This window comes from Gobio gobio (assembly GCF_949357685.1).
Source record: "Gobio gobio genome assembly, chromosome: 5".
Classification (NCBI taxonomy): Eukaryota; Metazoa; Chordata; class Actinopteri; order Cypriniformes; family Gobionidae; genus Gobio; species Gobio gobio.
In genome coordinates, this window is record NC_137101.1 from 26,043,666 (window position 1) to 26,057,654 (window position 13,989).

Consider the following 13,989-nt stretch of genomic DNA (forward strand, 5'->3'; position numbering starts at 1 on the left):
CCGACGAGCTGTCACGTCAGCAGGTGCTTCCGGGAGAATGGCGACTCCATCCCCAGGCGGTCCAGCTAATCTGGAGTCGTTTCGGGGCCGCACAGGTAGACCTGTTTGCCTCCCCAGAGACGACCCACTGTCAGTGGTTTTATTCCTTGACCGAGGGGACCCTCGGGTCGGATGCCCTGGCCCACAGCTGGACCCGGGAAGAACGCAAATATGCGTTTCCCCCAGTGAGCCTTCTTGCGCAGACACTGTGCAAAGTCAGGGAGGACGAGGAGCAGGTCCTGTTGGTCGCTCCGTATTGGCCCAACCGGACTTGGTTCCCGGAACTAGTGCTCCTTGCGACAGCACCTCCCTGGCCCATTCCTCTGAGGCAGGACCTCCTGACTCAGAGACGGGGCACCCTATGGCACCCGCGTCCGGACCTCTGGAAACTCCATGTTTGGTCCCTGGACGGGACGCGGAGGTTCTAGGTGACCTACCGCAAGCGGTAGTTGACACCATCACTTCCGCTAGAGCCCCCTCTACGAGGCGCCTCTATGCATTGAAGTGGAACCTGTTCGTCGATTGGTGCTCTTCTCGCCGAGAAGACCCCCGAAGATGTTCGATCGCATCTGTGCTTACCTTTCTACAAGATGGGTTGGAGCGAAGGCTGTCTCCCTCCACCCTCAAAGTCTATGTCGCCGCTATCGCCGCTAATCATGAGCTCGTAGATGCAAAATCTCCAGGTAAGCTCCAGGTGATCGTCAGGTTCCTTAGGGGAGCGAGGAGATTAAATCCGCCTCGTCCTCCCTCCATACCCTCTTGGGACTTAACTCTGGTGCTAACTGCACTACAGAGAGAACCTTTTGAGCCTCTGCAGTCAGCTGAGTTGAAAGTTCTGTCGTTAAAGACAATACTCCTGACTGCGTTTTCAGGCATTTTCGGTCGACGAATCGTGCCTGGAATTCGGGCCCGGTAACTCTCATGTGATCATGAAACCCCGGCCTGGATATGTGCCAAAGGTTCCCACTACTCCCTTCCGGGACCAAGTGGTGAGCCTGCAAGCGCTGCCTTCGGAGGAGGCAGACCCAGCCCTAGCTTTTCTCTGTCCCGTCCGTGCTCTCCGGACTTACGTGGACAGAACGCAAAGGTTCAGGACCTCAGAGCAGCTCTTCGTCTGTTACGGAGGACAGCAGAAGGGAAAGGCTGTCTCCAAGCAGAGGATGGCCCACTGGATAGTGGATACCATCGTCTTGGCTTATCAGTCCCAAGACGTGCCCTGCCCGCTCGGGTTAAGAGCCCACTCCACTAGGGGTGTTGCCTCTTCCTGGGCGCTGGCTCGTGGCGCCTCGCTGACAGATATTTGTAGAGCTGCGGGCTGGGCGACACCTAACACGTTCGCTAGATTCTATAGCCTCCGTGTAGAGCCGGTTTCTTCCTGTGTGCTCACTTTCCATAGTCAGTAACACCGAAGTGCCCGTTCTAGTGTCGGCTTGCTGTGCCATTCCCTCCCCTATGGTAGACGGATGCGTGCGCTTATTTTGCTCCAGTCGAGTTCCCCGGAACGGCGAACCCTGTTGAGTCCTCCGCAACCCGCAGCAGTCGGACGTGGCGGAGCGTTCGACGCCAGGTCTAACACTCGTATGCATTGGTGGAAGTTGTGTTAGGCTGGGTTCCATATGTAGTGACCCCCACGGCGGTCCCAAATGTGTATTCTTCCACGGTACGGCTCCCTACGGCGAGCCCGTGTCGTTCCCTCGGCAGAGTGCCTCTGCCGTCCCAGGTACGTGTTGTCTCCCTCCTAATTGGCCGGGGCCACCCCTGGGACTTCCGTATGTTGTGCTGCCCACGGCCAGCCCATACATGTATTCTCCACATGGTAACTCCCTCTGGGCATGATGTGGCTTCCGCAGCTGCCTTCACAGGCACGCTTTCCCAGCATTATCCAATACAGTCAGCTGAGTGGGTCTTGCGGAACAGCAGCTTTGACTCTCCCTGCGTGAACTTTCCCGCCCGCATCAGATCGGGGTCTGTGGGGCTCATCGCTGGGCGCTGGAAGTGGTAGTAACTATGGCGTTTTCCATAGGGGATCCCAATTCGTCGGTAAGTCCGACGTACGTCGAACGTGACCGACTGAATGGGAACGTCTCGGTTACGTATGGTACGTCCCGTCGCCACAGTTGCTGTACCATCACTGCAGGTTGAGCCACTACGCTTGGCTCCTCAGTGAAAAACAGCGTGCATTCGCTCTCGCTTCCTGTTTATACCCGCGGCGCGGGGCGGGGCGCGAGATGCAAATCTCGCACGCCAATTGTTCATTGGCCGGTTCTAGATAGCTCGAAGCTGATAGGGGCTCCCAGAAGTGATCCCAATTCGTCGGTACGTCCGACGTACGTCTCCGTTCCCTCCTTCAGGGAACGAGGGTTACCATACGTAACCGAGACGTTTTTGTGCGCAAAAAAACCCTAAATGACGACTAACATAGTGATGACGATTTCAAAACAAGGCATCATTCCAACAAGGCGTTATGAATCAGCGAGTCGATTCAGCAGTTTGAATAGCCAAATTTCAGCAGTTTGGCGGTTTGACACGCGATCCGAATCATGAATCGGCTCACTGATTCATAACGCTTCGAAGCTTCATGATGCCGTGTTTTGAAATCGTCATCACTATGTAAGTCGTTATTTAGGGTTTTTTTGCGCACAAAAACTATTCTCACCGATTCATAAAGTTATTTTAGAACCACTGTAGTGAGATGGACTTTTAACAACGTCTTTAGTACCTTTTAAGGGTCTTGAGAGTGAACCGTGCCATTGTGCCAATGGAGGCCTTTCAGAGCCATCAGATTTCAACTAAAATATCTTCATTTCTGTTCCGAAGATGAACGGAGGTCTTACGGGTGTCGAACGACATGAGGATAAGTAATTAATGACAGAATTTTCATTTTTGGGTGAACTAACCCTTTAAGAAGCACGTACATATGTATGTATACTGGATTGACATTATACATACAAATACGCACATGAGATAAGGTTACACATAACTTGTAACAGGAATATCTATAAATGATAAGAGAAACATTTACATGATAAATACTTGGGGGATGCTTAGAAAGTGTTGTAAATGACTTGTTTACATATGCACATCATTTGTAGTAGCCTATATATTGTAGTATTCCACCTAGAATAGTTTACACCTTAGATTAGGTTTAGATTAGATTTGTAAATGATTTATTCATGTGTTTACACATAATCTATAACATGTGTTGAACAATTTGTAGTTTGTACTGCAATGTAAGTGCTGGTCCAACCAGTTTAAATTATCACTAGATCCCAGACACTCCACTAAGAAACCAAAGTCTGTGCTGATCAATAAAAGGATTTTAAATTTTTGTTCATTTTTGACCATCATTTATTGATTTAATGATACTAAAACAACTTTTGACAAATATTTCAGTGATTTATAAATGATTAATTAACTAATAACTTATTAACCATCTACTAATGATCTGGTTGATTATTTCATGTTTTACTTTTTTTTTAAGATAACTTACAACACATTTGTAAATCATTAGCATAACACTTTTTAATAATTTATGAAGGTAAAGTCATGTTTTGTAAATGATTAGTTCATCATTAACTAATAACTTATAAATTATTTATGAATGAGCATTATTATAAAGTGTTACTGGTATCTTTAGGGGTAAATATCTATTAGATTTTTTGTCAAAGAAGTCATGAAAATTGCCTGTGTTTAAAAATGACTTGCTGTGTTTTTTTAGGCCCTGGGCCATATCCAGGAGTGCTGGACCTGTGGGGAGCAGGTGGTGGTTTGATCGAGTACCGCTCTGCCCTGCTTGCATCGCGTGGCTTTGCATCCATGGCACTTGATTACTTTGGTCCAAAAGAGCAGAGATGGCAAGAGGTTGATTTTTCTTACTTTGAGGTAATTTAGAACTTTTGATAGTCTCCCAATGTGGGCTAACCTTGACATGAGATTTAATGTGATCTGGCATTATTTTGTGCCTGTGTTTCCAGAGGAGACGCAAAGCAAATGCGATAAATGCACACTGATTAGCCACAACATTACCTGACAGGTGAAGTGAACAACATTGATTATATCATTATAATGGCACCTAATATTTGAAATAGTGAATGGTCAGCCCTGCTGAAAAAAAAGGTCACTTTTTTAGATGGTCAGGCTGTTTAGATGGTCAGGGAGACCAGCTGACCAACCAGCTAAAACCAGTTGATCATTTGCTTGGCCAGTTTGGGAGAACAGCTTAAAGGGATAGTTCAACCAAAAACGAAAATTTGATGTTTTTCTGCTTACCCCTATGGCAACCAAGATGTAGGTGTCTTCATTTCTTCAGTAGAACACAAATTAAGATTTTTAACTCCAACCGTTGCTGTGTGTCACTCATATAATCAGGGGCGGAGCGGGGGGGCTAATTGGGCTTAAGCCCCGAATGTTTTGTCAAAAGCCCCGAATCTTTTAGTTTAAATAAAAAAAAAATACTTAAACGTTGTTTCATTTCCTCTCAGTCTTTCAGACTGGAGCGGCAAAAAATGAAACAAAAGCTCTATTACCGTGTGTGGTGGCGGTCGGCAATGTATCACACATCACTCAGCTTGTTTGCCAATGCCAACTGCCAATAAAAACTAACGAAGAAGAATATACATCTTCTTCTTCGTCGTTGTCATCAGGGATTGGCGGGCTAACATGGACATAACTACATTTTTTAAAAGGAACACTAAACCTCACCGGCCAGAGAGAGATTTAGCGTCAGACGAAATGCGGACAAGTGTTACAGGTTTGTGAATGCACTTGAGTTACATGACTGTATTGCTGGCTAGCTAGCGAGTTAACGTTAGGTGTTACTTATAAGGCGAGACACGACAGGTGAAAACAGTCAATTTTGAGATTTTGGGCCAGTGTGCTCCCTTAACATGTAAGCTTTCATGTCAAAATAAAAAAAAATGTCAACATTACACATTAAGGTGGTTATTTCATTATATTTTGTCACCGTGCGCCTTTAGATTTCTACCTGAAATCATCCAAAGTTATTCTAACGCGAGCTCTCGTGCCGTCTCCATCCACAGAAACATGTCATGCCTAGTATCATTATAAAGCTCTCAGTCTCACACACAGCGCTGACTAATCCAAATATGGGCATTTCCTTTATATAACTAACCAACCGCGAAAGTTTGCAGCCGAAAACCACATCTGATTGGTCGATGTGAATTTCTCGTTACGCGCTGCCGCTTGCTTATTCTCCGCCTTGAGAGAAAAAGTGCAGACAAGCTGAAATCGGCTCATAAACGCTCAAAGAAACGATCAAGTAGCAAGAGCTAATAAAAAGAAAAGTAAACAACAACAGATAAGACGACGAAACCCCGTCAGAATTAGATTCAAATAGTTATAGATGGACATATACAACAAACAGGGACAGTTCGTCTGCAGTGTGTGTGACTGGTGTTATACATGTGTGTTTGTTAAGGTAGTTCTCTTAAGGTAGTTCTCTAATAGCTTTTGATATTAATAATTTATTCATTTATCAATTTCCACGTGTTTTAAATATTATACACTACTGATATTAATTAACTGAATATATATATTTTGTTTGTAGGTTGGGGGTTTTATAGAAATGTATGCAGTTATACAGTATAAAACTTTAAAGGCCGTTTTCTCAAAATGAGTTTTTCCTCACACTCAGAGTCAGATATATCCACTTCAGTAGGACCTACAAGCACCAACTTTTGCAGACTTATACTGAACTATATTCTATTATCTCAAACAGCCTGAAAAATAGTGCATTTAGCTGATGTAAATGGGAAAAAAATCTCCCCGGGGGAGTATGCCCCCGGACCCCCTAGGTTTGGACTAAGCCCCGAATGTTTACATCGTCTGGCTCCGCCCCTGCATATAATGCTTGTCAATGGAGACTAATTCTATTAGAGTAAAAAAACATGGACAGACAACTTCAAATTAAACCCCGCGGCTCGTGACGACACATTGATGTCTTAAGACACAAAACGATCAACGGTATTTATGCAAATATATCACCTCATATCAGACGAACGCTTCAGCTCTGCAGACTGCCATCACTTCCCGTTGGTGAGGTCAAAATAGCGGCCGGGTCATAGATATGTATACGTAGATTCCTCATTCGAGCGATCCACGCCATGATCCACGCAGGCACTAATGAGGATTCTATGTATATGTCTATGACCCGGCCGCTATTTTGACCTCTCACCTACGGGAAGTGATGGCAGTCTGGAGAGCTAAAGCGTTCGTCTGATATGAGGTGATATATTTGCATAAATACCGTTCGGTTTCTCTCAGAAACCGATCGTTTCGTGTCTTAAGACATCAATGTGTCGTCACGAGCCGCGGGGTTTACACTTGGCACAATGCAGTCAGGTGCCCAGACTCGTCCATCGGATTGCCATACAGAGAAGCGTGATTCGTCACTCCAGAGAACACGTCTCCACTGCTCTAGAGTCCAGTGGTGGCATGCTTTACACCACTGCATCTGACGCTTGGCTTTGCACTTGGTGATGTAGCTGCTCGGCCATGGAAACCCATTCCATGAAGCTCTCTACGCACTGATTTGAGCTAAACTGAAGGCCACACGAAGTTTGAAGGTCTGTAGCTATTGACTCTGTAGAAAGCTGGCGACTTCTGTGCACTGTGTGCCTCAGCATGCATTGACCCTGCTCTGTGATTTTACGTGGCCTATCACTTTGTGGCTGAGTTGCTGTTGTTCACAATTGCTTCCACTTTACAATAATACCACTAACAGTTGACCTTGGAATGTTTAGTAGTGAGGACATTTCATGAATGGACTTATTGCACAGGTGGCAACCTATCACAGTACAACGCTTGAATTCACTGAGCTCCTGAGAGCGACCCATTCTTTCACAAATGTTTGTAGAAGAAGTCTGCATGCCTAGGTGCTTGATTTTATACACATGTGGCCATGGACATGATTGGAACACCTGAATTCAATGATTTGGAGGGGTTTCCGAATCTCCCAATACTATATACAATATAGTGTATATAAACATTGCCTCTCAGTGGTACAACAAACTCCCAAAAACCAGTGTATCCATTGGGTTTGAGTGCATGCAAACCCACACCCAACATTGGATTGTGCAGTGAACAGTTGATTAGTATTTACAGATGTGTAAATGTGCATTTATGTTTGTGTATACATTTTCCTGTAGAAAGCATACCAGATCCTGAAGAATCATCCAATGGTACAGAAAGATCACCTGGCTGTGCTTGGGCTGTCGTTTGGAAGTATAATCACACTCGGTATTGTGGCCTACTCCAAGGTCATCAAGGTTTGCTTCATGGTCTACACCAGGGGTCTCCAACCATGCTCCTGGAGAACAACCATCCTGCAGACTGCTCCACATCTGCCTGTAATTTTTGAGTAACCCTGAACACCTTGATTAGCGTTCAGGTGTGTTTGATTGGGGTAAAAGCTGAACACAGTAGGACAGTAACTCTGCAGGAGAAGGGTTGGTGACCCACACATAATTTTACACTTTGAATGCAATTTTTTTTACATTGGTATTTTGTTCAGTCTCTGTTTATTATCTTTTAGCCCCAGTGCTGTGTGTGTGTCAACGGAAGTCACCTGATTCCTTTTGATAAATCCCTCTTTGAAGTCTTCAAGGAGATGAAAAAGTGAGACATAGAAATCCCAGAAAATATGTTATGGTGTTATAAAGTGTTTTGCAATTATGCAGGGTGGACTCATAATTTGAGCACTTAATTCAAACTTAAAAATTAATGACCACATACTGTACCAGCATAGTTAAGATGCTGGGGATAGTGGATAGGGCCGGCCCATTTCTATGTAAATATATGTGAAGAATGAACTATAGTAAATTTACATGGCCTATATCCTCCTGTCAGCCCAGATTAATTGCCTGCATTGCCCACTTAAGTCAAAAATTGTAATCTATTTATTGTGCTCAGTCTCAGTGCAGCGGTCTAAAAGCACTCGTCAATGTCAAAATGTTTAAGATATCCAATCAAATCGAAGAAGGCGGATTTTACTGACTACAGAAACCAAGTAGTGCAACACTTTTTAAAGGGATAGTTCACCCAAAAATGAAAATTGGATGTTTATCTGCTTATCCCCAGGGCATCCAAGATATAGGTGACTTTGTTTCTTGAAGGTTCACAAATTAAGATTTTTAAGTCCAACCGTTGCAGTCTGTCAGTCGTATAATGCATGTAAATGGTAACAAAATCTATGAGAGTAAAAAAAACGCATGCACAGACAAATCCAAATTAAACCCTGCGGCTCGTGACGACACATTGATGTCTTAAGACACGAAACGATCGGTTTGTGCAAGAAACTGAACAGTATTTATATATCTTTTTACCTCTAATACACCACTATGTCCAACAGCCTTGAGCGGTGTGTGAGGTCTGTACACGATCTGGTGTAGTTTACGCAAGCGCCGGAAGTGATCGCGCACTCAAGGCTGTTGAAAGCTCCTGAAAGGACAAATACTACAACCACTAAAAAGGCACCATAAAAACAGTCCACATTCTGCACTACATTCTAAGTCTTCTATACCATACCTGTATCTTTTTATGTTAGTAAGGGGTGTTAAAATTGCTCTGTGCATAATGAGCTGGTGGGTTTATGGGGAGGTGTCTTGCAGACTGTGTGTGACGGGCCGCTATGTGCCAGAAAGTCCAGGGCAACTTTTTTGCCCCAGTCCGCCCCTGTGGGATGCATAAGTATAATTGGTGTCAGAAGCATGTGTGAAAAAACAATCCAATAATTGGTTAGCGACAGTCTGTGACTTTTTTCTCAATATTTCACTATTAACCTAGGCAGTACCACTGCCCAGAAATCATGATTGGAAATGGACATGTTGCATTGGCGGAGGGTGAACTGAGGAGATGCACTTCCCCTTTATAAACACATTTAAATAGCTTGGTAGCGCGTTCCTTAGCTCACGAGTTGGTGGGCGGGGCTACAGAAGCATATTTATCTGTAGAGGCGGCGTCTAGGTCCTATTACGTAAGAGGTCCGCATATTCTGAGAGCTCTCGTTTTCTGGGCCTGGTGTCAATAAAAGCTTTTCTTTGACTAACACGGAAGTTTTCAGCTCTGAAACTTACAGGATATTCTTATATTACCATGACCTTTTAAATATCAAAAGCTCAAGGGAAAGTTGATTTCTCAGTTCATCACCCCTTTAAATTTGTTTTTCTGTCAATAGAGAGTATTGGTAATGACGAGGTTGAGCGCACTTACTCAGAAGCAGCACTCCGTTGGAGTTGATGTTACTGATGCCCTCCTTGCCAATAGTGCCCTTCCAGAGGTGTTGGTCCCGGCCCACCCTAGCATTAAAGTCTCCAAGGAGGATGATCTTGTCCTCCCTGGGGATTTTTGACAGGGTTTCTTCCAGGCAGGCGTAAAAAGCTTATTTTTCTTCCATGTCGGAGGGTAGGGGCATAAGCACTCACTACTGTTGCTTTCTGGTTGTTGGCCAACACCAGGCGGATTGTCATGAGGCACTCGCAAGAGCCCAGCGACTGATTCTGACACCCATAGCCTAGATGTGCCAATTCATGACTAGGGACTTCCAGGCTACACAACCCTCCCCCCGTCGCCACTTGCTGGTCGCCATAGGCCTTTACCCAGGGTGGTATGGTGGATTCCCTTTGTGGAGGATGCCTGTGCGTGCCGTTGTTTAACGTGTGGAGGCTGGTGCACAGACAACCACCACACGGTCCTTGCCACGTCTGGGTCAGGATCCAGTGGCATGGAGTCCAAGACGACTGGGAACCCATCACTGCTGCAGCCTTCATTCGCCTTTCCAGCCGTTGTGATGCTCCACTTAAGTCAGCCATCATCCTCCGCCTGTTCCGACGTTGAGGTCTTTTGACGGGTTTTTTTTAGGGGTGTGCTCCCTTAGCCTTTGCCTCTATAGGCTACCTCACAAGGCAGTGGGACTATTTACCCATAGCTGGGGCTGTGGTTGGTGAGTGCCAGGACATGTCCACTGCTTGGTGGGCCTGCACACTGCGCCTCTGGGGCCCACTGCTGCTCCGAGATCCCCTACAGTTCAGCCTGGGTCCACTAGGGCCCAGTTTCCGTGTGTGGCCGCAAGGAGGCACTGTAGGAGTCTTGACAGTGGAGAGGCTGTGTACTGACAGAAGAGGACTTACGCACTCGGCTCCTCTTTTCACCCTTGCACAAGGGCTATTCGGTGGCAGTAGCTGTAAGCAGAGTGTAGCAAGCAAGAAGTAGCATGCAGCATGCTGTATCTACTAAACTACAAGCACTACTATCCCAGTACTACTGCACTGACGCATCACACACACCCTGTGTAACACACACACACACACACACCATTATAAAGTTAGCCATAATAAAGCTTGGAAGAGCCAGGACATTTTTTAATATAACTCTGATTGTATTCATCTGAAAGAAGAATGTCATATACACCTAGGATGACTTAAGGATAAGTAAATGATGGACTTTTATCAAATACAATGTGAATTTATAAAAACAATTAAGTTTGACTTAAGGGTTCAAATATATTATGGGGCCACTGATAATGAAATTGAAATCATTCCAATAATTAGCCATTATTTTTTGCACTACTAAACAACCATAAAATCGAGTAAATCATTACAATCATTAAAAATTCATTGTAAATTATTTTACTAATGATAAGCACACAAATTTTTATTCCAGGAATACACATAAACTACATGTGAATAAAGAAAACCAGGTAATTCACAGAGATATCTTTTCGACTCCCCCAGACCCGCCAGTCAAAGTAGATGTGAGTAAATGTTGATATGGATATGTGGATATATAGTCTGTTTTGCTTGTTTTTATTCATTTTACTTTCTTGTAATGTCAGTTGTCTGTTTTTTAAATGGATGCAGGTTGGAAGAATAAAGTGTCCACTTCTGTTGGTAAATGCTGGTGATGATCAGGCTGTCCCTGCAGTTGAATCTGCTGAAGATGTGAGTTACATATATTATATTGCCTGCAGTTAACAAACAAAAACATGCTGAGAAACCATAGAAGCAAAAAAGGAAACACAGGAACAACAGAAACAGGAATCAAAGAGCCAGCAGGACAAGGGAACCTGAGGGATGACGGACCACGGTGGAGCTGAACAATTGGGCGGAGCAACTGAAGGCTGAGGGACTGAAGGGATCCATTGGAGGCAAGGCAGAGGAACAGAACGGAGGGAGGAGGATGGATTGGGAGGCAGGACCATACGTGACGAAGGAGACTTAGAGCATGGGTGGAACCAGATGTGACAAATGAGAATTGAGACTGGGTGGGAAAAGCAGGGATTGGAGATTTTAGGGAATTATATCTTTCAAATCATCATACCATTCCTTGTTGGTACAGCACAACCTCAGTGGTGGTAGTATAGGCGGGACTCTATTCCATGCCTCAAACTCAATTAACACTTCCTCAGAGATGAACAGAGATTCCGGCTCACTTACCTTGTCAGACTCAGCAGGCCGTGGGCTCTGGTTTTTTGCCCATAGATGTTGCCAACACACAGAACTGTGCAGGAGTATTTCAATAAAGGGAGATTTTCACAGGCGATGCTATGAAGGGTGCTGCTTTATCAATTTTTTGAGGTCCGTTCTTCAGTCACAGTTGGTCATTATTCAACAACAACAACAAAAAATAAACATGCAGGAGCAGAGGAGAGAGAAAAAACGCAGGAACGCAGGAGAATAACAACCAACTAAAAATAAATGAGAAGAGACAAATGACAACTCAAACTGAGCGCTACATATACACACAGAGAAACCAAACAGTTAAACAAGGAACAGGTGAATCAAACCAATCAAAAAAGGAGTATATATGACAACAAACAAAAACATGCTGAGAAACCATAGAGAAAAAAAATGAAACTGAGTGAAATGAAAAAAGTCAATAAAACAGAATGAAAAAAGTAGTGAACTGTAGTAACTTTTTGAAACTGTATTCAAATGTCCTTAATTTGGATTATATGCAAAAATAACAAAGGACTTTTTTTTTTTGAAGGTTAAACAACTGAACTGAACTTAGAAAGAACTTTTGTACCATTTATTTAATGGAAAATTAAACATTAATTTGTTAAAAAGCTTTAGTAAAAAAGTATGACATTTGATTCAAATTGTCTGACATGATTTAGATTCCTGATATTTACCTTTTAAACCCAGATTATGATGACGATGGAGAAAGCAGGAAATCGGCACTTGTTGGAAGTCCTGACATATCCTGGGTCTGGTCATCTAATTGAACCGCCGTACACGCCTCACTTCCGTGCAACTAAATTCAACCTACAGTTGACAAATCAGAAGGGTATGCATGCATAATCTACTGTCTCATTTCATGTGTTTTATAGGCTTGATGCCAGTTATAGATGGATGTTTTACCTCTGAATGCATTTTGGTGTTGTTGTTGCAGTTGTCATGCTATGGGGTGGACAACCCAAACCACACGCATATGCACAAGAGGACGCATGGAATAAGACATTAAAATTTCTTCAGCAGCACCTCTACTTCAATTCAACAGTGTATTAAAGAAAAACCTATAATTGTGTCAGCTGGGTAGCTTTTAAGTTTAACCTCTTTACATTTACCAGTTTTAAATCTGTGTGGTGTTTTTTAATTGATTGCATGATGATAGGTGTTCTACTGATGGCCAGCTTAAGGAGAAAAGTTTTTAATTTACTTTCAACGGAATGCACTTGGGGAGCTGAGGCTGGCCCATGTAGTCCGATTAAACAGACGAGCTACTGTAGCTCAAATTGTCGCTGTCGCTTACCTGGGGAAAACATGGCACCAGGTTGTATGGGAAGAAGGCAAACCAGTGGAATGTCATGCTTTGGCCAATGTTCTGTTGGGAAATCTTGGGTCCTGCCATCCATGTGGATGTTACTTTGACAGGTACCACCTACCTGAGCATTGTTGCAGACCATGTACAGCCTTTCATGGAAACGGTATTCCCTGGTGGCTGTGGCCTCTTACAGCAGGATAATGCGGCCTGACACAAAGCAAAAATGGTTCAGGAACGCTTTTTGAGGAGCACAACAACGAGTTTGAGGTATTGACTTGGCCTCCAAATTTCCCAGATCTCAATCCAATCGAGCATCTGTGGGAAGTGCTGAACAAACAAGTCCGATCCATGGAGGCCTCACCTTGCAACTTACAGGACTTAAAGATCTACTGCTAACATCTTGGTGCCAGACACCACAGCACTCCTTCAGGGGTCTAGTGGAGCCCATGCCTCGACAGCAAAAGGGGGACCAACACAATATTAAGTCATAATGTTATGCCTGATCGGTGTTTATAAAAATAATAAAACATAAATTACACACATAATGCATATTCTTTGAGTTTTCTGAACTTGTAATAAGACATAATTTAACGTGGTACCTCCTTTGTGACATGTTTTTTTTCTTTTTCAAAGACAGTTGTGGCTAATAACAGGTAACCTCAGTTTATTGAAGGGATATAGTTCACCCAAAAAAATGAATTACCCCATGATTAACTCACCCTAAGCCATCCTATGTGTATATGACAGTTATATTAAAAACTATCCTGGCTTTTTCAAGCTTTATAATGGCAGTGAACGGCTGCCCAAAATTTGAAGCTCAAAAAAGTGCATCCATCCATTATAAAAGGCTCCGGGGGTTAATAAAGTCATTCTGAAGCAATGCGTTTGTGGAAAAAAAAGAAAAAGAAAAAAAAGACATAAACAGAGAGCTCCGACTGCAATGTTCTTCCGCAAGACGCATGCAGTTCTGTTTATTAACCGCTAGAGCGCAAAAAGTTAAGGACTGCAGCTTTAAATGTAAGAATAAATCAATCTTCTTCCGACAATTGGGTTAAAAATTATATTCTAATGGTCTAACGATTAATAAACGAAGAGGGCTATTTATTTACATATACTGCATTTTTAAAGACATTTGGTACTCCAATATCTCCAAGAGAATATAGTATTGTA

The 13,989-nt window shown here is 43.6% G+C and overlaps 1 protein-coding gene across 1 annotated transcript in view; it reads right to left on the reverse strand.

Annotated features, from left to right (window-relative positions):
• taf3 (TAF3 RNA polymerase II, TATA box binding protein (TBP)-associated facto) overlaps window positions 1-13,989 on the reverse strand; it is a 996,662-nt gene that overhangs the window by 471,617 nt on the left and 511,056 nt on the right. The gene's annotated exons all lie outside the window — the stretch shown is intronic.